The sequence below is a fragment of the Euprymna scolopes genome, chromosome 5 (assembly GCF_053919585.1).
Source record: "Euprymna scolopes isolate OS-2025 chromosome 5, ASM5391958v1, whole genome shotgun sequence".
Taxonomy (NCBI): domain Eukaryota; kingdom Metazoa; phylum Mollusca; class Cephalopoda; order Sepiida; family Sepiolidae; genus Euprymna; species Euprymna scolopes.
The window spans coordinates 68170998-68195014 of NC_136486.1; the positions used below are offsets into that span (position 1 = coordinate 68170998).

Consider the following 24017-nt stretch of genomic DNA (forward strand, 5'->3'; position numbering starts at 1 on the left):
AATAAACATACAAGGTACAATAACACAATTTTACATACATTTTCAGTGAATGGACCTCTCATATGGCGAATTCGAAAAAAATCTCATAATTATCGTCACAAATGTGTTGTTATCATAACGACATTAAATTCAACTTATTTGATTTTATTTCAATTTTCACCCCAAACATGGCACATTGCCACTTTGGTGTAGGGGGCTATTATCAGGGGTAAAATATACTGGGGTTCTATGTGATGATTTGGACATCAAGATGTCTGTTCACGTTACACTTGAACTTCAGCACGTCAGTACAGTTGGGGAAGTAGGGACCTGGAATTGAATTTCAAAATCCAGCGGTTCTGGGGAAGAAACTATTGGAGTAGAAATATCTTTTACATCCAGGGATCTCTACTGTCTAGGGTTTATCGAGGGTGTTTACGTCCTGGAGACACAAGTGCTTGCAGATCGTCAGAGCACTCTCCATGAAAATACTTGTAGAAAAGGCAGAGGGATGCAACATTTCGTCGATGGGACAAAGGCTGAAGCTTAGATGTCAGTTCATGGCCTATCAGATTGGCGAGTTTCTTTTGAACCTTGTCCAGGAGCGAGGGATTAGTAGCAGATACACCAACCCAAATATGACAGCAATACTCACTACATACGCGAATGGTGGCCTAATAGAGGTACCGGATACTTTTGGGTGTCAGTGATTTTTTAGCATGGTAGAGAGAGAGAGAGAGAGAGAGAGAGAGAGAGAGAGAGAGAGAGAGAGAGAGAGAGACTATCTCCTTTGCAGCGGCCCTGGCAATGCTTTCAATGTAATTGTTACAACTAATGTTTCCTGTGAACGTTAGGCCAAGGAGTTTGAAAAATGTACTCTCAGATGAAGACTCGTTGGCCATTGCTATTGGTTGTAGAGAAGGGTTCTTGTAATTATTGAAGGAAACTAGTTTAGGCAGCATTGAATGTGACCATCTATTTTTGTCTACATTAAACTACAGATTGGAGGTCATATACTAGTGTTTCTGCCATTTCGTTAGATATGTGTTCATTTGTTTGCCTGCCGTGCCTGTTATAGACTGTGGTGTCATCAGCATATATACCCATCTCAGAGGCAATTTTGTCGAGGAGGTCATTTATGAATATTATGAACAACAGAGGTCCAAGGATAGACCCCTGGAGCACTCCCACATTTATATCATATTGTTTAGATGTACGACCGTCGAGAACAACCTGGATTTTTCTCTTATCTAAGAAGGATTTAATTATGTTAAGTATCCTACCAGTGATACCGTATGATCGAATTTTCCTGAGGAGACCCTCATGCCATACCCGGTCAAAAGTCTTAGATATATCTATAGTTACCGCTCTGCCCTCCCTCGCTTTGTCCAGTGAGTGGTATATACGCTCAGAGATTACAGTTAGGATGTCTGCTGTGGAATGGGTTTTCGAAATACATATTGTAGGTCAGTCAGAAGTTTAGCATCTGTAAGCTGATTGATTAAAGCTGGTTAATTTTGGTCTCAAATATTTAGGCAAAAAGTCGGAGGAGGCTAATAGGGCGGGAAGTTGCTGGGGCAGTTCTTTCGCCAGAATTCCTGAATACTGGTACCACAGAAGCAGTTTTCCAGCAGGCAGGAAAGCAAGATTCATTAAGGCATTTGTTGTTGAGTTTGGAGAGAAGTGGAACTACTTCAGCTAAGCACTTTTTGAATAGCACAGCTGGGATGAGATCGGGTCCACATGCTTTTGAAGTGCCAAGGTTTTTTTTTCGTGATAGCATGCACCTGAGCAGGGGTGATTTTTATATCGTCTAGTGTGACGATTGTCCGGATAGGAAAGTCAGGTATGTGGTGATGGAGAGAGTCCAGTGTGGCGTTTGAGGCAAACCGACTAGCAAGCATGTAAGCCTTCTCGGTTGCTGAGCAAACAACCTCGTGATTGTTAGTTAGTGGGGGAATTGTTGATTGCCCATTATTTACTTGTTGTAGATCTTCCATAAGTCTGGAGTTCTTAATTTTTGTGGCTCGATGCGTTTTTTAGTGGTTTCAGTAAATTCTCTTTTAGCTCTCGCTATTTCTTTCTTAACGTTCCTTCCTGCTTCTATATACTTTTCTCTGTTTTAATTAGATTTATGTCGGTTAAATCCGCGGTATGCATGCTGCCTTTGAGCAATGGCTGTTGCGCAAGTCGAAGTAAACTATTGAGGAGAGTGGGGTTTGCTATAAAATTTCCCCATGGGAACATGTGCTTCAATTGCTGTTTTGAATCATTCAGTTGTCTTATTTGCGCACTGTTCAGCAGAAGAGAAAAATATTTTCCCATGAGGCATCTTTGATGGCTTCGCAGTCAATTGTCTTATAATATCTCGTTGTTTTAAGCACCGCCTCTTCAGTTTTGGCTCTAGAGTTTAGGGCGATTTCAACAATTATCACTGTATGATCACCGTCCCCAAGTGGGCTGTCGGCATTCATTATAAAATCATTGAGAACTGTGACCAAAAACAGACCTAGAAATGAGGTGTGTTGTTCTTGCTGTTCAGGAAGGAAACCATTTGTGATAGGGAGTTAGATATAGAGAAGCTATGTGTTGTTCTGCCCGCTGCGTCTATGTAAGTAAAGAATCCAAGCCAGTTTTGTGGTGGGCATTAAAGTCACCAAAGACGTGTTCTTGTGCACTAGTGTCGAGTGAGAGTTCTGTGTTTATGCTCTCAGTGACTTTGTTTGTTATGGCGCAATCTTGGGTCGAGGGAGAGCGGTAGAGAAAATAAGAGTAGCTAATGTTGTGTTGCATATTAAATCTAAAGCATATAAAGGCTTGATCGTCCGATTCAATTTTTTTTCTCTTGTCAAGGGAAGGTTATTACGAATGTAAACTCCAAGTCCGTGCATATGTCTATCTTTACGGCAGAGTGGGAGATATCCAGGCATGTTAAAGTAGTTAGAGGGGATGGCGGAGTGTAGGTTAGTCTCACTTTGTGCAAAGATATCCGGGGTATTTGTTAGGAGAAATGCTTCAACATCAGCTAAATTAGTTTTAAGCCCATGGATGTTTGTGAATGCAAGCCTCAAGGGAGGAGGCAAGTTTTATTTGTTTGGCCCTAAACCTGGGTTAAACTTATTTTTAGATTGTACTGTCATTATATATTTTAAAGAATTTCAGTTTAGGTATGGGGGAGCTGAACAGGAGGTTATACAGAGAATCACACATGCAACACACGTAGACCAGCAGCTGACCTTTCTTCAACTAGGATTGTGGCCTCAGGAAGCCCACCGTGGATGAGTACAGGGTCCCTTTCCATGTGCGATATGGCACTACCAACATCCCGATACTATACAACTGTTGATGGAGCAGCCGCTCTAAGCACTACCAAAGAGTAAGGGCATCTGTACTACCAGGCGGAAACTGTCAATCCGGTACCCTGAACTCATCAGAAGATCAACCCAATCTAATTGCATAGGCATATGTGGTACTCAAGAACACCCACGTTCCCAGTTCTAAGGGATGGGATGTGTCGGGAGTGGGGAAAACGGCGTCATTGCCCTCGACAAGAAACAAGATCTCTCGAATCACTGTGATAGCGTCTCTGCGCCTGACTAATAGGCACAGAAGGAGTATGAAAGCCGGGTGATGGACCAAGCCTATCTACTCCTTAAGCAGTTTAGGTTGGCAAACCGGTAATTTGTTTAAGTCACCAGCTCTAGGAAGGTTTTCATCCAAGACTGAAGGGGTCTCCCTCCCCTTTGGTTTAGTTTCAGAATTTTCCTTCTCCTGGACGGATGATCTGGGAAGATCTACTGTGCCCGTCAGCACTGAGATGGTTTACTCCGCGCCTGGGTCCTACTCCAGGTATTTCTGCGGCTCCGCGTGGTAGGTTAATGTTACTGGTTTAGTTTGCTGAATAGTTACACTCCTGTCTATCGGGGACATAAGTTGCAGGGCACACATTACACTTCAACTGCTGCCTGTCAGTCCAGTTGGGACAGCAGAAACCTGGAAGCGAGTTCCAAAGTAAAGCAGTTTGGGGGAAGAAATTATTTGTGTACACGGGTTCTTCCACATACGGATCTCTACTGTGAAGGTGTGGGATTTAGCTACTTGTCAGGTTTGTCAGGGGTGTTCATGTCGAGGGGGTACAAGTGCTTGTAGTTCGTCAGAGCATTCATTATAAAAGTGCTTATAGAACAGGCAGAATGATGCAATATTTCCTCGATTGGATAGAGGCTGAAGCCTAGATGAAAGTTCAAGTCCTATCAGGTTGGCGTCTCTCTCTTGAATCCTGTACAGGAGTGGGATATGAGTAGCCGATGCAACAACCCAAATGTGACAACAGTACTTCATACATTGGCGAATAGAGATACAGGATACTTTCAGGCTTAAGTAATTTTCTAGCACGGTAGAGAGAGATCAGTTTCTTTTCAGCATCCTTGACAATACTCTAAATGTATATATTCCAGTTTGTGTTCCCTGCAAACGGTTGGCCGAGAAGTTTAAAGGAAGTACTTTCGGGAAAGGCATTCTTAGCTATTTATATCGGTAGTAGAGAAAGTTTCATGTACTTATTTAAGGAAAGAAGTTATTCTTGACAGCATTGAATGTTACCCTCTATTTTTGCCCTGGTCAACTACAGATGGCAGGTCATCCTCTAGTGTTTCTGCCATTTCCTTAAACATGTGCTCATTTGTTTTCCCCTCGTACATGCTATAGAGTGTGGTGTCATAAGCAAATGCACTTATCTCAGAAAAAATTTTACCAGGAAGGTCATTTATGAATACGAAGAATGATAAAGGTCCAAGTATAGACCACTATGTTACGCCTGCACTTATATCATATCTTTTAAATGTACGATCGTCGAGGACAACCTGGATGTTTCTCTTACTTAAGAAGGATGTAATTCCAGTGAGCTTATATGCCAAAACCTTAGATATATCGAGGGCTACATCTCTACCATCCCCTGTTTTGTCCAGTGAACGGTATATACGTTCAGCGATTACATTTAAGATATATGCAGTTGAACGGGATTGTCTGAATCCATATTGATTGTCGGTCAGGAATTTTGCAGCTGTAAGTTATGGACTAGAGATTTATTAATTACGGACTTAAATATTTTGGTAAAAAGCGGGTGAATCTAATGGGGCGATATTGTAATGGCTCAGTTGTTTCACCCGAATTTTTGAAAACTAGTACCAAAGAAGCTGGTTCCCAGCAAAAAAGAAAGCAAGATTCGTTGAGCCATTTGTTGCAATGTTTTGAGAGAACTGGATCAACCTCAGCGGAGAATTGTTTAATAACACACCGAGGATGAGATCAGGTCCACATGCTTTTGAGCTGTCTAGGTTTTTTATGATACCATGCACCTGAGAAGGGGGGATTTTCAAATCATCTAGTGTGGCGTCTGTCCGCAAAGGAATGTCAGGGAGGGAATGGTGTGCCGGGTTCAATTTTAGCGGCAAACCGGCTGTTAGCTTTCTCGCTTCCCGTGCAAACAACCTCATGATTGTTTGATAGTGGGCGAATCGTTGACTGCCCGTTATTTACTACACTGTTGTAGATTTTCCAAAATTCACGGGTTCATAATTTATGTGCTTCGATAGGTTTTCTGATGGTTTCATTGTATTCTCTTAGCTGTCACTATTTTTAACTTACAATTACTTCTAGTTTCTATGTACCTATGTCTGTTTAAACTGGACTTATGCCCGTTACATATACGGTACGCATGCTGCCTTTGAGCAATGGCAGCTGCACAAGTAGAAGTAGATCATTCGAGAAAGTGCGTTTTAGTTGGAAAGCAAATATATTGTTTATATTATTATTATATTCCCCCGCTATACCAGTCTACATTAAAATTGCCTTCCATGTAAATAAATATAAATGTTTCTCAACTGTATGCTGCAACGAGCCTGTTAAAAAATTGACAAACCAGAAAATGCTATAATACATTTTACATGGAAAACAAAAATGCTTTAAATGTACTCTTCACATTATATATATTAAAAAATATGTAAAGAGCTAAATTTTATAAATTTGTCATCGAAAAGTCACAAATATTAAAGTTAAGTAATTACCGTATTGTATAAAGTAATGGGTGTTTATTTAATTTATTTTTCTATAAAAAACTTCTATGGAAGTTTTGTGCAGAGAATTAAATGGGTAGAATTGCTTGAACATATTGTAATATGTAAATATATAAGGTGTGTTTTGTCTGTGCAATTTTTCTGAAAATATCATGCATGATAAGGGTTATAATTCGTTTCACTAATAATCCAAACTAATAAACATGCATAAAACACATTTAAACAAGTGTAATTTTTCAAAGACTTGATATAGTAATTTAGATTTATTTCACTTACAGTAATGTTCGTTTATTGCATAACATCGCAATGTTGCCAATAAACCGGTTGCTTGGAAATAATTTTGTTACTTTCATTAGCCTTTTAGATGAATATATTTAAATTAATTTAATTAGAAAAAATAATTTTGCTAGATTGCTGTTTAAAATTATATATATATATATATATATATAGAGAGAGAGAGAGAGAGAGAGAGATAGAGAGAGAGAGAGAGTTATTAATACAAAATAGAACACATGGCATGTTGAACAAAATGTTTTTTACTATAGGCTTAAAAATTAAGCTACAAGATTCAATTTGAAATTTATTTATCTTCAAAATGCACTTTTACAAATTTTACAAAGTAAGGTATAAACATTTAATTTAAATTGAATCAAAAAATTACCTTGGATATATTTTATACTAGCGAGGGGTACCCGGCGTTGGCCGGGTGTTTGTAGAGGTGTGTGCTGTTAAATAAAAAGAAGCCGAGGGGGGTAGGATCGAAGCCGAACCCCTGAGGCGAAGTTTGAAAATAAAGTCGGTCAGCCAGAAGTGTAAGATGTTTGAAAGTCGTGTAGCGTTACGACGACGACGATGACGATGTAAGCATTGTTATAAGCGAAGTAAGAAAAGAAAACAACGTTTTAATTAAGCGGTGGGGGGGGGTAAAACAAAAAAATAACGTAAGGCAAACGAACGAACGTTACGTGAAAAATAACTTAAATAATACACGGTTCGATATTTAAATTTAAAAATTACAAAAAAAAAATCTCACACCACGATTCGAACCAAAAATGTTTAGATAATGAACCAAGGCCTTAACTACCTGCGCTAAAGCGACGTATATAAAGTTTGTTTGGTTTATCAACTATTTAAAGTAAATCAGGTCACGACGTCATGACGTCATCTGACGCATTCGTTGTTGACCCTCCCCCCTGTCGAATCTGTCTAGACATCTCTCACTCTGTCTCTCACTCTCTCTCACACACCCTCTCTCTATCTCTCTCTCTCTCTCTCTCTCACTTCGTATGCCTTACTCTAAAGACTGGAAAATGGCGTCTGGCTGTTTTTATTTAAAAAAAAAAATTCGATCGTTAATATTTTTTTGTAAGCGTATTTTTTTTTACTTCACTTTTTTTTACTTTGTTTTTCGTTTAACTATCGTATCTACCTATTTTGAATGTGCTAATATCTTTAATAACGTTGCCATAGCATAGTAGTTCATAGTTTAGCTTTAATTATTTTTTTTAAATCAATAACAACATTTTTAAATTGTAAATTAAGACCGCCATTAGAGCTTGCTGACGTCAAGATCATGTGACATGACTCAGCGGGTTTTAAATACAAGTTGGCACAAAATAAACGGCCGCGTGTATACTTTATGTAGAAGAGTTGGCGGCCGTATTTTTTAGGGCAGTTATAAATCGTTTTAAAAATATGTAATGTTTAACATTAAAATGTCACTTTTTTTGAAAATCAATTTTGCAGAAAATCAATCAGTTTACGCACTTCTGATTGTCACTTTGGGCCAATTTTTCGATATTTGTCGTCCGGAAGGTGGGCCGTTCATATGAGACCAAGTTTGTGAATTTTTGTTTTGTCTGTCGAAAGTTTTTAGCAGACACACAAACATACAAACATAAATACATTTTCGCTTTTATATAGATAGATAGATAATGTATATTCTGTTGCACTTTAAAAAATCATTGAAAATTTTATATCCATATCAATAATTGCTTGAGGAAAGATAATGGTTTTAACATTTAAAATCGGGGGGGGGGGTCTTTCGAAAGTCAGCTAGTGATGTTTTAAGGAATTGCTAGATTAAATGAGTGCGAAGAGAGGGGGTTTCTGTAAAGCACATAATGTTTGGGTATATGCTATCTTTAATATCAACTTGCTAGATATGATAAACAACATTTATGGACGAGAAAGCTATTATTAAATAAAACAATCAGAAAAATATATAAAGTGAATACTGAAATAAAATATAGCAATTAACATTTGAATCTAAAAAATATAACAATTAAAATTAATATAGCAGCGAATTATCTCGAAAACAGTTCCACTTTCAAAAGATGCAAACTGATTGAAGGAAATATAACTTTAAAAAGCGTTGCAAAGACATTATTTTAAACCATTAAAAATAATACGTGATCGTATTCTGAACTTCGGCTAGTACAGTTTAAAGAATTACGACATAAAAGAAAAGCGGGAGGGGGTCTTCCGAAAGTCAGCTAGTGACGCTTTGTGAGAAATTTCTTTCCTACACACTTAAATTCCTCACCGAAGAAGCAAATGAATTCCACAACCAAACGACATACCTTTAAACTCAAAATTTATCTACAAATAACAGCAATGAAAGTTTTTCGCTTTTAGTATAGTCCTTTTGCGAAACGGTGGCCCGATTTGCCAACATACGCATCGAGCCTTTAGTACGAATTCTTATTGTTCGAATATTAGTTCATTGTTCCTTAAGAAGGATCCATGAATGTACACGATCGATTCGGCTGGAATGTTGGCGACTATAATTAGACATATGCGAGACACGCCGGTCTCTAGAGGAATTGAGATCAGATCCATTATTAAATTATCTTTAATGCCATCCTGTAATTAGGATAATTTCCGCCTTATAAAATTGTCTCTGCTTGTAGAAATGTGATCCTTAGTTCACCAACAGTTTGGTGATACATCATGAAGGAATTGACGTAGCTCCCTTCTTTCGTGGCAGCAACAGGAAACGAGTGTGTTTCATACTGAATCTTTGTTCAGACTGAAAAATAAACGCATAAATACAAAAAAAGGCGCCAACTCAAATCACCTGACACATTCAAATTTGAACAAATCACAGACCGGCTACCGAACCGTATAGGCGGCCGTGCAGAAATATGGCGGTTGAATATTGAATTTCTCACACACTGTAAAGGAGGAGGGGAAAAAGTAATGGATACTCATTACTTTTTCCCAATACAAGTTAATTAATAAAACTGTCGCATAATCGACGAATAGCAAGTTTATCGATTAAACAGAAGACTTTACTTAGACTATTTTATAATTATAATATGTTTTAATTCAGTTAAATTTATTAAGTTTAATATTGTTATTTGTTTACAATCCAAAATTGAGATTCTTAATAGTACACGGTCTAAGAGGGGAGGAGTAGGTAATGGATAATCATTACTTTTCCCAATACAACTTAATTACAACTTTAATTCAATATTTTTTTTATTTAATATTAATATATGTGTACAAGAAGTCACAAAAATCACAGCACAACCTTGGCGAGATTCCATAATTAGGAACGGAACAGGTTGGACAGAAAAAGGGACCTCCTTCTTCTATAGACTCAGTTGATGCAATATCATCATTAAACTTAATTTCCAAGGGCACAAGGTGTTTTAAAGAATGGACCTGTTTGCTCCCATCCTTAAGAACAGCCGCGGAATAAACATTATTGTCGCTTCCAGTAATTAATTTGATTATTTCACCAAGATTCCAAAATTGTCTGGTTTTGTTGGGAGTCTTAATAAGTACTATCTCCTAACAGATGATTTCGGGGATACAATTGCTCCTGATTTTTGCATCGACTACCCTTAATGACAAGAGGTAATCATTATGCCAGATAGGATTGAATTTTTCAACAAATGTATTCCTCATTTCGGGGGAATGTAATACGGCAGTCCTATTTAGAGGGTCAGGACATAATTCAGCATCATAATTATTAATAAGCAAACGAGGTTGATATCCTGTTTGAAGAAAATGATTCGGAGTTAAAATACTAAAGTTGTTGTCAAGAAGCAATATACGTGAGGGGTCTGCCATTTATTTCCTTTTGAACATCAGAAAGTGCAGTCAGAAATTCTAAATAATTCAACATTCTTCTACGCAACAGTTTCTCCAAACATTGTTTTACAGTGTTAATTAGCCCCCCCCTTACCAGGCAAAGTAAAGGGAAATTGTTCGATGGACGATGTGTATGGATTTTAATTGTTCCTTCAACTCGTCCGATTCAAGCACGTTCGATAGCAATATTCCGGACGCAACAAAGATTTCGCATTATCGGAATATACACGCATAGGGATACCAAATAAATTAGCAAACCTAACAAAGGCTGGCATAAAAGAGCGGGTGCTCATATCCGATTATAATTTCAAGGGGATTGCACGCAAACTCATGCATGTAAAGAGTGATATGGACATTTTAACTCCTAACCCTCCAACTTTAATAGAAAATCGACCGGTGAATTCCACACCGATTTGTTAGAATGGGCGACCAAAGTTTACCCTATACGCAGGCAATAATGGCCTTTGCAGGTACCTTACAAGGCAGAATATTTATTTTTTACATACGGTGGGAGTACGCAGGAAGATTTTTACGGATTTTCTCCCCTGAGGGATCCAAACTCCAGACAGCCTTAACCTACTGAGGGTGTGATTAACCGCCATGTGGCAACAGTTAAGATGGGCTTCTTTAATCAGCACTTTTGTTAAATAATGATTTTTCCCAACAAAAGGGGCAACTTGACCTCGAAGGGCAGAATATACGAATTCTGTATCGTACCTCTGGTTCTAATTAACCAATCTTTATCAAGGAATAACCAGTTACCCTAGGGGAGGCACTTTCCGGGATGGTTGTTTCAAGTAACCCAGTTCCCGAGAGAAGCCTCCATTTGCATATTAGCAAATATCAATAATTGTGCCCTATTAAAATTGTCAGCACTACGGTGACGTAACCAATCATAAAATGTCAACACTTTTTCTAAGACGCTGATTGCCTTAGATAAGCTGGACTACCTTGTAATATCTAACGCGAAGGTATTTTCAGAAGGACGTGTCTCCTGAGAGGATAAACATGATACATTTTTATTAGTGTCGTTTAGACAAGGAAAGGATGAGATTGGTCAATTAATGCCATCTCTATTGATCCATTCCAGGCCATACATGAAGAAATTGAATAACTGGGAAAATTTAGAAGTATTGATATCTCTAGTTAGAAGATCTGCCAGATTTTCCGACTAAAAAAACATATTTTAATTTCGGTAGAACGCCAAATTAAATATTGATATCTTCTGAAAATGTGTTGCTCTCTGCGATCCTGTTTTCAATGAATATATTTTTCTTGGATCCTTTACTGTTCAGGACCCACGAGAGGGCAAATTGGGAATCAGCCATCAGGATAAATTATCAATGTTAAGGGGCGCCAGAGCACCCAAAACCTGAGTGGCTAACTTACGGGCTAAACATATAGCCAACAGTTCCAAAATGGGAAGTGACTTCCCTTTAATTGGGGTCACTCTGGCGTTTGCGAACAGCAGAGAACAATTCGCTCCCTGTTTCGCATACAAGGTGAATCCGTGCGCGTTTTCCGTTAATAATATCGTTAGAATGTTTCGTAGCAACTTGATAAACGCTAGATTGCAAATCGTGCAGTCATACGTTCGAACGTTTCCACAAAGTGTAGACATGTTGACGACAGCTGATAGCAAGAGACACGCGTATCCGTGCATAACTTTTATGCCCGTACAAATATTCAAATGCTTATAAATTAAAATAAATCTAATCTATTATGAATGTTCTGGATTATATAGAATGAACTATATTAAAATTAAAATTGTAAATTAGATACGTATACTAATAAGGTATGAGTTTTTGCAAGGTTGAGGTAAATAATTATTTCAGGAATACGTTCAAAATTTAAGGTCTTAAACAATATACATTATCTTTAGGAAGTTACATAGTTATAGCCAGGACTTGATTTCGAAAACGAAAATTTCGAAGCATGTGAATATTCTGATTGGCAAATCTTGTCCTGTAAGAGAACGGGGATTTCTATTCCAGTTGAACGCACTCATGTTCATGTAGACGATAAACATATTTGTAACATGACTCAGTTATGTAGTACTCGTTTACGAGCTAAATTCAATATTTAATAGAATTTTGTGGTAGAGTAAACGACTGGTAAAAATTTATATATTTATCGAGCATTATTTTCATGAATAAAATAAAGACTACGTTAAAATGTAGGTGTAAATAATGTGAATCACATTTGAATGTAACAAACTGTAGACGAACAAGCCAAGACTAAAGTGTAAATTTATAACACAGGCGTTTGCAATGAATATTGTAGGCATTGCAACTTAAAAATATTAAAATATTACCACCATATTTTAAATTGTAAATAATATTAGTCTGTAGAAAAGAGAATCGGCGGAACATACGAGAAGAAAAGATGTAAGATATTGCAAATTTGTTTAGCAGATCTATGGAAAAGAAACCAAAAGACACATCAACGCCCCAGATAAAAGTAAGGTTACCACCGTATTAATCGCACTATGTGTTATCTTTTATCTATTTAGTATTTTAGTGTTGTGTTTTATTATAATATTTTTAAATAATTACGTTTACAGTCTATAAGTTATAAACGTAGTTTTGTCAGAGATGCTAAAGTCAGTTTCTATGGATAAAAATGTGTAGCATATTGTACATTACATATTAATATGATATATACTTTTGATTGTAGTGGTTAACTTGTCCGTAAGGTCGTCATTTTTAATGTATGATATATATATGCATACATATATATATATATATATATATATATATATATATATATATATATATATATATATATTATAGGACCACCCCCAACCAATTACATTTGCAAACAAATAGTCTGATGAATATTGTAAAACTATAAACATATAAACATTTAAAATATAACGTATTTGGTCAGAAATATATTAAATGTTTTTCCCCTTTTTAGCTTGGAAAGAATGCGCTCTGTTCTTTATTTTTCAGCTTTCGTTCAATATTGTAGAATAAAACAATATTTTTATTTGTCACATTCGAAAGTGTTCCAACAATGAAACCTATTTACTTATGCTGTCGTGAGTTTAAAAGAAAACCAAAATATTTGTCGTTTAATCACAAGTTTTGCTTCATGACCTATACCAAACACTTACCGCAAATAGATAGACATGAAATTGCATAAATATGATTAAAGAGCTATATACTAGCAAGCTTACTTTCTATTACATGTCCTGTCTTTTAATATAAATGAATATAATATTTATAAAATGCCGAGTTCGTATTCCTTTTATGGAGGAAAGTTTCTACTAATCATTTTATTGGATTCAATATATGTAGTAATATTTTAAAATGTAAAGAAATGACTCCCGAACCATCATCTAAAATCGAAACCAAAACAGTCAGTATATCAGCCCTAGTAATTATTTAATGCGTCAGCAATCGTTATTGCCGTCGGGTCTATCGCCTGACGGATGCAGCTATTAAAAATTAAGCGAATTCATGCTAAATATGCGCATGTTCTCTGTAAATAAGTCGATACACTCTTGACAATATTAACTTTTTTTGATGTTGAGAGGTAACAGCTGTTTTAATATGGTACACACCAAATCAAACCGACGATGCTATTATATATATATATATATATATATATATATATATATATATATATATATATATATATATACATATACTAGCAGGGGTTACCCGGCGTTGCCCGGGTGATCGGCCTCCCCCCTTCAGGGAGAGATAATCCCCAACCCCACCTTCAGGGAGGAGGGTGCCTGGAGGCTTCTGCCCCCCCAAAGAAAACAGTCACCTCCTCCTGGCCTCTCCCCCCCCCCTTGGGGGGACACCGGCTCGCTCCTTTGGGGGAGAAATGGCCAAGCTCCCCCCTTTCGGGTGAGAAAATGCCAGGCTTCCCCTTTTGGTGGGGGGATGGTGGCGTGGCCTTCGTTATAAAGATGGTCGGTCAGCTGAAAAAATGACGTCATCGCCGTGGTCCCAACAAGCAAGATATGTGGAACCCTTTGACTGTCATTAATCAACAGTAATTTTTACAGACAGCGTTACAAAACTTAAAAATTGTATTGAAATAAAGAACACGATGATTTATACTGAAACTCATCTAATATTAATAATAAAAAAATAATGAAAAAACACAAGTTGTTTGTTTAAGTATTATAAGCAATTGAATATTTCGTTGTATTATAGATTTTAAAGATTAGAATGCGTTCTTTAATTACTTATAAATTACATTTTAAAAAAGTGAAGGAACACGATTTGATTTGTAGTAAACTTGAAGTTTATTTAATATAATTAAATGAAAATTATGCATGTAAGATTATGAATATTTGAAGCAGAACACAAGCAAAACATTTGATATGAGTTAAGATAATAAACAAATATTATAATTAAACTATTTTTGTAATCAAAATGATTTTTTTTTAAATCAAAATGAAAGTGGGTTTGTATTACTGTACACATAGATTCGAAAAAGTTGTCAAAAAACAAATATAAAACAAATAAATGTTATCAAAGACAAGATAAGTTACTTTTCTACCAAACTGGATATATTTTTCGTATTTTTATTCAATGTAACATGTTTATTCAGCTCGAAAACCATACAGTGTTTACCGATGTATTGGAAAATTCAAGATGGCGTCTGATACCCTCTTTAACACAGTAAGTTTGGGAAAAGGTGTAATAAATAAAAAAAAAACTGGATAAAATACTGTTAAACACTCGCTCAATATACGTTACCGTGACATAGCTTGACATATATACGGCGGAATTTTAATAGTATTTTTTCTAGTTTTTTGTTTATAACAACTTTTCATATAGTTACCTTGTTAAAGAGGGGGTGAGGCGCCATCTTGAATTTTCCAATACATCGGTAAACACTGTATGGTTTTCGAGCTGAATAAACATGTTACATTGAATAAAAACACGAAAAATATATCCAGTATGGTAGAAAAGTAACTTATCTTGCCTTTGATAACATTTATTTGTTATATATTTGTTTTTTTGACAACTTTTTCGAATCTATGTGTACAGTAATACAAACCCGTTTTTCGAGCTGAATAAATATCTTACATTGAATAAAAACACGAAAAATATATCCAGTTTGGTAGAAAAGCAAATTATCTTGCCTTTGATAACATTTATTTGTTATATATTTTTTTGACAATTTTTTCGAATCTATGTGTACAGTAATACAAACCCGAAATGAACTTAAGACCACGAGTGAACGCGCGTTTTTTTAGTTAAGTTTCATATATATATATATATATATATATATATATATATATATATATATATATATATAAATAAGTATTTTTAAATTTTATCTTTCTAGCTTTAAAAAAAAGTGTTAAAATTTTATCAGCCGGCATAATTTATTTTTAAATATTGAAAAATTTCAGGAAAATTAATTTTTGCTAGATTTTCAAAACATGTGTGTCAACAGCTTAAAAAAATCGTCTCTTCAAAAGAACATGTTTTAAAGAAGACGGCAGTGAACGTGTGTGTGTGTGTGCGTGTGTGCGCATGTGCTGGGTAGAACAGCGTTTGTTTCCTGTTGTGTGCACGTGTGCGCGGCTAGCGCCAGAATGGCGGACGTGGTGTCGGAGGTTGGATTGTTAGATTGTGTAAGTTTCGCATTTTTGTAATTTGTAAATGGCAAGTTAGGAAAAAAGTAAACCCTTCCAAGATGGACAATAAATAAAGCCATAATATTTTATGGTAACGTTAAGAGCGTAGGAACCATAGTTTTTTAGGAGATGTGATTATTGGATTAACCAATCAGAAATCGTCTGTGGCACACACATCTCTGTTTATATATATATATATATATATATATATATATATATATATATATATATATATATATATATATATATATATATATATGAACATTTTCCGGGGGTACATAATTTTATAATGGCTAAATACAGATAAAAAAAGCATGATGAATTTAAAAAATAAAATTGAAAATAAAGGTTAGCTAACCAGGTTTTGTTTCTCACTTATAAAAGCTAAATTGAGGAAAATACTATTTAAAACAAACAAAAAAGTCATGAATATGGCGGGGGTAGAAATAAATGCAGAAATAAACGGGGAAAATTACATATAGACTAAATTAAGTCCATGAAGATTTTCTGTTTGCTTGCAAAGAGAAGGTCTCAAAGACTTAATAAAAAGAGAATCTAAAATGGTTCAACTGATAGGGAGAGTGCGACTTACTAAGGATCGTAAACATGTCAGCACTGAAATTCGTTGCACACGCATGGTTATTTATAAGATGGTCGCAAGTCGCAGAACCATTTATTTCTGGGGGTTTTTCCTACGCGTGCCATATTCATCACTGTTTATGTTTATTTTGAATCGTATTTTCCTCGATTTAGCTTTGATAAGTGAGAAACGAAACCTGGTTAGCTAACCTTCATTTTCAATTTTTATTTTTTTAAATTCATTATGCTTTTTGGTCTCTCTTTAGCCATTATATATATATATATATATATATATATATATATACATATATATATATATATATATATATATATATATATATATATATATATGCGTTTTATTTTTATCACCTATCTTTCTGTTAAATTACATTATTGTTTAAGCTACCTGGCAGGTGTTTGGCCGTCTGTAGCTTCCTCAAACTTTTACAGAAATGTTCATTGTTATAGAATGAAAGAGTGAAAGAGTGAACAGTGGAGGGGTGTGATAAGAGCGGGAGAAAAAGGAGGAAGCGAAGAATGGGGAAAGGTGGGGGTGCTTGGTATGTCGGTAATGTTTTAGTTTTGGAGTTTGGGTACTTGTGGGGAAGGGTCTGGGAAGTTAATTCCTGGTGTGGCTGAGAGCATGGGGCCATATGTAGAGTATTGAGCACTTTCTGCAGTTTTTATGATTACCATTTCTAATATATATATATATATATATATATATATATATATAATTATTTTTTTACTATAATAATTATATATATATATATATATATATATATATATATATATATATATATATATATATATATATATATATATTTCTGAATCGGGGCGTTATAAATCTTTCGCAATTGAATGCAGAAACTTCAAATAAATTGAATAAACGGAAAAGTTAAATGAAATCAATCATGTAATAAGAACACATAATAATTAGTAATTAATTAACGAACGTGCGTTTTTTCTCAAGTATATAAAAGTTAATATTTATGTATACTTTAATATATCAATGACTGAGCATATGACGAAGTCGTATTTAATATGTTTTAAACATAGACGGAGCAACAAAAGACCCGACTTTATATATATATATATATATATATATATATATATATATATATATATATATATATATGTGTGTATATATATGGGTGTGTGTGTGTGTGTGGGTGTATATATACACCCATACACACACACACACATATATATATATATGTGTGTGCATTGTGTGTGTGCGTGTGTTCTCTGTTATAGCCGTGATGACCTTTGTTGTCCTTTCACGCAACGACGTGCTTCTCGTGTATCAATATGACGTCTATTTATGTTCTACGCGCCTGGGGAAATTCCAGTATCGATGAATCAGGCGTAGCTAAGTTGCGAAAAAAATGTCAAATCGTTAAGAAAATGTCAACAATCAAAGTATTCAAACAATCACGTTTCTTTATCACACTTCGTTTTATAATTCTCTCTGTTCGTTTTACATGACTGAGTGTACATACACATTTACTTGTTCATAAATATTTATATACATATACATATATATATATATATATATATATATATATATATATATATATATATATATATATATATATATATATATATATCCTCTGGTCCCAAGAAATACAGTGCGAAATTTTCTCATGATCTGCACGCAATACTTATGTTGATGTTATGATTATAAATTGAGTAATATGATAAAAAATAACTCGCTGTACGACACAACCGGGGCGGCCGGAATAATTACGAGACGTTATATGGCGTGTGTATATTCAATTATTTACGAACGTTCAGATACCAGGATATTTTGTCTTGTAACATCATATCATATACAATATAAGTATTTTCGCTGGCTGGTTTCATCGTATGACGTGTATTCTTCTTAGAAAGATCACCGACGAAGCACGCCTAACAATCTAAAAGGTTATTATTCTTATGATTTTCGGATGATTTTCAGCAAATGGAATGTTACAAAATATGTATCGAAACGAATTTGGTATTTTTACAGATTTTTTCCCAGTAGAAAGTATCGGGAATTCTAGTGTAAAATAATTGAAAACTGAAAAAGAATAAATAAGAAAAATGGAGTCTCATTTTTGAAAGTCCATTTGAGTAATGGATATCGAGGGGCCCTGCCATCATTGCAAAGGAAAATAAAGAAAAAGGGAGTTTAAAATATGTACGGTAATTTTAGTGAAATGCTGTACGTTTTTGGAAAATGGCGGATTGAGCAGTTTTATATAGAGCACTGCCAGCGGGGTAGTCAAGTAACCTGGATTATTATCATTATCATTGTTAGAGCTGTGAGTTGCATTGGTAAATTTGGATGTTTGCACGCAAGATATATTCTACGCGTTTGAAGGCTGGGAGAAAAAGACGTTAGCATAATGTAGGAATAACAAATTTGTAACTATCGTAAACTCCAAAACGCAAATTAGGTTTCATCACACACACACACATATATTATTTATGTCTCTGGCTCGTTCAATAGTGAAAAGAGAATACGGCACAACGCAGAGAGGGCAATTCTTTGTCTGGGTACACACCCTAGCATTTATTGCACAAGGGAAATGCATTTGCCATGAGACTATGCGTTATAAACTATTATTTTTACTTTAGTTGTTATTAACACAACAGGTTTGCCGCTACAACCTTTAGCATGTATATTTATCTTAGGATTTTTTGGTTTGAATAAAGTATTCAATACATTTTTTTTACAATTTTAAACATTATTTAACCCTCTAGTACCTGCACATTTTAATACGTATTAATACATATAAATAAAAATTATGAAATTATAAATTATATATTTTATTGGATCAAGAATCATGAATCTGAATGAAAAAAGTGAATTCATCTAAAAACTTTAAAAATATGAGATGTGTCATAACTGTCCCATTGGGCTCTAATCTTCCTAATTAGGAGTGTGCCATATATGGCTAGGACGGCCCTAGAGGGTTAATAAACGATGTACATAATTCGAGGTATTGACTATAAATATTTTTAGTTACTTAGTTTATTTTCACAGGCTAACGAGAAAGAAAAGGTGGGTTGATTCTATTCGTGCTTATTTGATCACAACAATTTTGTTTGAGCCAAGATATGTTAATCTGAATTTAAAAGATAAAAACAGGAAAAAAAACCTTTTTGTTAGCCAGTAAGAATAAACTAACTAATAATTTTAATAGTCATACTTCGAATTCTGTACATCGTTTATTAAATAATGTTAAAAATGTTAAATATTTATGTTTGTAACGTAAAAATCTTACATTCTTGTGGCAATAAAGTCACTGAAGCGTCTCTGATATCATTTATGTTTTTGAAGCATTTCCCACGCATAATATTTTCTAGATCCTTGAAAAAGTAGAAGTCGGTAACTGAGAGGTCTGCAGAGTATAACGGATGAAGCAGAGTTTCGTATCTGCATTTGTTCAACTTCTCCAGGGTCGGTTTACCACATGCCGTCAAGTATTGCCGTGAAAGCGAATTGGGCCTTTTCTTTTAACTAAGCCGTCGTGTTCTTGTCGAAGTTTCTGATGCGTTTTATACATTTATTGCCAGTACTTCTTCGTCGTAATATTTCGCCTGCATTACAAAGTCTTTAATTGAAGAAACCTGTCGCAGCCTACTAAACAGTGAGTATCACCTCAATTTGGTGCAAATCTGACTTAAGTACGTGACGCGGAGTTTGGTAACGTCTTACTACTAAGCTGAACAGGGTGCTTTTGTTGCATAGTAGAAGGTAAGATGATATTTTATTACGGTGTTTCTTTTGGTTATCGTTTACTTCGTGAGACAACTATTTTTCTTGATCTTTTTTGTTCTTCCAATCGCTTTCAAGTGCTTAAAATCGCTATATACGTTGCATCTAATTAAAAAGCAAGCGCTTGAACAATTGCGCGTGGATAATCCTCGACAAATACCCTAAATTAATCGTTGTAAAATCCGATGGCCTATCACTACGTTCAATATATTCAAGACTCTAGTCGCCGCCACAAAATTTGGAACCACTATTGTGATGTGCGTTAGGTAGTGCGTCTATAGTCAAAAGCTTTGATGACATCGCGATCAGTTTTAGCAGCTTTTCAGCAGCTTTTCAGCAGCTTTTCAGCTTTGCTTAGATTGAAAGTAAATATGTGCGATATTACTTTTTACATTATATATTCAACGTTCTGAAAAGAAAATATAATTGTAGTAAGACGATTATCATTTTAACGATTCCAAAAACGCCTTTTAAACTGATATATAAAATAAAGAGGATTTCACGAAATCTCATTTCAAAATACATTTGTAATCTAAATAACTTTCATGCCAACCTAATGGTTCTGTGTTTAAGCTTTAACTCATAGAAAAATGTAATTTATTCGCTGTTTATAGAGAAAGTTTGAAACTTATGTAAGTTGGATATTAAATTGAATATGCAGCCAATGAAAATAAATAATGGATCGTTATACCCAGATTTATATGACGAATAAGAACAAACGAATCCAGCTTACTAAATATTTATAGAATTCGAATATTACAGAGGTTATCTTGTTTGACTTTTTTCTAAATTATGAACAATGGAGGTAATAATTGTTAGAGGTTTCACTGGGCGAACAAAAAATTAATATGGCAATAGTAGTCGAAATAAGCCAAATAATCCAATGGAACAGCTCTTACGTAAACAGTATCTAAAGATCTTATTTTGTTTTACATGGAATTGTTTAAATGTATTTCATCAAATATTATACTACGAATGAAAACGCTCTAATTTTGCTCCCCGTGACTAATTCCTTTAACATAAACACAGAGTTCCTCAAGTAAACCGTCATAAACTATATCTCTTCGAAACAGAAAGGAAACCCAGAATAATCGATTTAGCCTTGTTTCGGAGTGTAACATATGTAAAACGGAGAGAGAGTTTACGTCAATTTTGATCGCGAAAGTATATACTGAAATGATATTTTTTTCTTAGTTTTTTTTTGCTATCTGTTTTATTACCTTGAACAATAATATAGCACTTTTGCAACAGGAAAATGTGAATACTTAATTATATTGTCCATATAAGACCTCTTTTTATGTATTCGACTCAGACGAAACTTTCTGACTGCGCTATAATGCGCTGAAAGTAATCAAGTATTAGAGAACCAATATCCTCTCTCAATATCCAGAACAACCACGGCTTGAATCTTCGAAGAAAATGATTCAGATAGATAACCACATTCTACCCATCCCTCTGAAACAATATGCCCCTCACTATTTGTGCCATCCCTCTTCCGAAGATTGAAAAAGAAAATTAGGAAATGCTAACGCGGACTATTTACACGAAAAGGGACTACGTGCTGCAGGAAATCTTTAAAAAGGCATTCTTATCCTGGCTAGACGTGAAAAGAGTTGCTAATCAAACCAGGATATTAATTTGCATCGCAAAATGAACTAACATACAGGTGATTACAACGGAAAAGTAACACTCCACTGCGAATATTTCTATGTAGCAGAAAAAGAAATGCTCCTGGGAAACTAGTGTATGTTTCCAGCAGAGATCCATCTAAATTTATATATATATATATATATATATATATATATATATATATATATATATATATATATATATATATATATATATATCAAAAGATTACGACATCGCTACGTTGGTTGGTTGGTTGATTGTTTTGTTTTACGGCGTACCTATCCTTTTCAGATTATTTAATGCCGAATCCAGTGATTTATAAGAACAATTTTTATATAGAATATATTTGTTTTTTTTAAGTCGGTTTCTATTTTACTCATAGTTGAGACTCTAACAGGTACTACCACTCCGGGTTAGAGTGGAGATAGGAGTAACGTCAATTAAAGGCTGGCTCCGCACTTCCCAAAGCCCGAAAGCTGAGACCGCACTCTCGGATATAGTTAAAGGTCATATCCAGAACCGAAATCGCTAGGACGATATTTGATGCAAATTATGCTGCCTTATTGCACATTGATGCAGAAAGATATTGGTGCATCGCACACGAATCCAGGAAACGTTGCTACTTGCACAAAGATGAAAAGAGGGACAGAAATATTCGGTGCTGAGAAACAATACTAATTCCGTTGAAATTGATCCGTCTATCCAAATGAGTTGATTATTCCTTGGCGGTGTTTTGTTGCACCGAGTTCTCGGAAAATTTTGAACTAGAAAGGTGACTTTTTTGCAGACATTATTTTATCTGGATATCACATATGTGAAGCAACAAAGTAGTTCGTGCTTTTATCACTCCTACGGAAACCACGTCTAATCTCTTCTATTGTCATATCCTCCCCCCCCGGCTCGACTGGTTGAATATCTCATGAAGACATCGTGTGTGCGTTGGGGTTGGGTTTGAAAACACTCATCATAAAAGTATCATTGCATACAAATCAATATTTGTTCATGCGTTTTGTGATTTTTTTTTGCATTCCGTATGCATCATTCGGTCATGTTATAAGCATGATTAATCATTACTATGATGACGTGTTACAATGAGGAAGTCAATCTTACGACCGACACATCACTTTATTTTATTTTACCTTATTTCATTAGTAAACTGTGGCAGCTGTGTTGAGAAAGAAACTGTTTATGCTTATACTCTGTGAGAGGGGACGACACGTCTCGTAATAATTCTCATTAAATTTCACTTAATTTGAAATGCATACATATATATTAATATTCCTAAGGATCTGTTAAAAATATGAAATAACTAATATTTAAAGTTAAACACGGATATATAACTAAATATTGCATTGACCATTAATTTAGAGAAGCCGAGCATAACGGGGTTCGTAAATACATGGCTTCCTATGTTACATATATTCATTACATTCAGATAACATTGATAGATAAAATAAAATTTTATAATTTTCATACGACATTGTCATTGTATTTTCTTTTTAAGCGGGGTATTCGAAAATAATTATACTTCTTTTGAATTTTCAGAAAGTTACTTCTGTGTTGTCAGTATAATTTAAACGTTGGTTTATATTGTAGTTAGTATAAACTGGGATTTGTAAACATTGTATAAGTATAGTTTAAACCATAAGTTTAGGTTTGTTTAAAAATTCTACCAACTTATTTACGTAGGAAGTTACATGATGTAACTGTCTTTTGTTTCAATATTATGCGCAAATAACATAGTTGCATGTATATCATTTATTAATATTCGTTTGGGAAACGAGGGATTTTGTTTCTTATTTCTATAAATAACTGAATATAGTTTGTTTATTCTTTGCCATACTTCTGCAATAAATAATGTAAATGTCGTGAGTATATAGGTTTGGATAGACGGATTAATTTTTTCTTTTTCTTTAATTATATTATAATTTATTATGTTCTGTTTTGTCCTGGTAAAGTGTACATTCTTTCCTTACATTTATATAGATAATGCGTGGTGAGGTGAACGCCATGACAGCGGAAGCAGCAATGTGAATGAGCCTTCGCGATTGAACGAAAATAAAACATGCAGCACGTATCTGTACAAATCTATGCCTCGAGGCCATGAAACACGGTGAGTGCAGTAAGTCTTTGATATAGAGTAACACATATCTCCATGTATCGTTGGTTTCCCTGTTCACTGTCGTTGTACATATAGTTGTGGAGGAAGAAGGAGTAGCCAATAAAACAGAAATAAAAACCCATAGAGATTATCTTGCCATTATAGCCGAGGGAC

General features: G+C 34.8%; 1 protein-coding gene across 2 annotated transcripts in view; it reads left to right on the plus strand.

The window, feature by feature from the left end:
• Positions 1-24017, plus strand: part of LOC145276833 (RYamide receptor-like) — an 862370-nt gene that overhangs the window by 429476 nt on the left and 408877 nt on the right. The window contains exon 2 of one of the 2 annotated variants that reach the window (XM_080128194.1): positions 23729-23855. The exons of the other annotated variant lie outside the window; for it this stretch is intronic. The gene's annotated coding sequence lies outside the window, so the exon portion shown is untranslated. The remainder of the gene's footprint in view (positions 1-23728; positions 23856-24017) is intronic. 2 annotated transcript variants of the gene reach the window in all.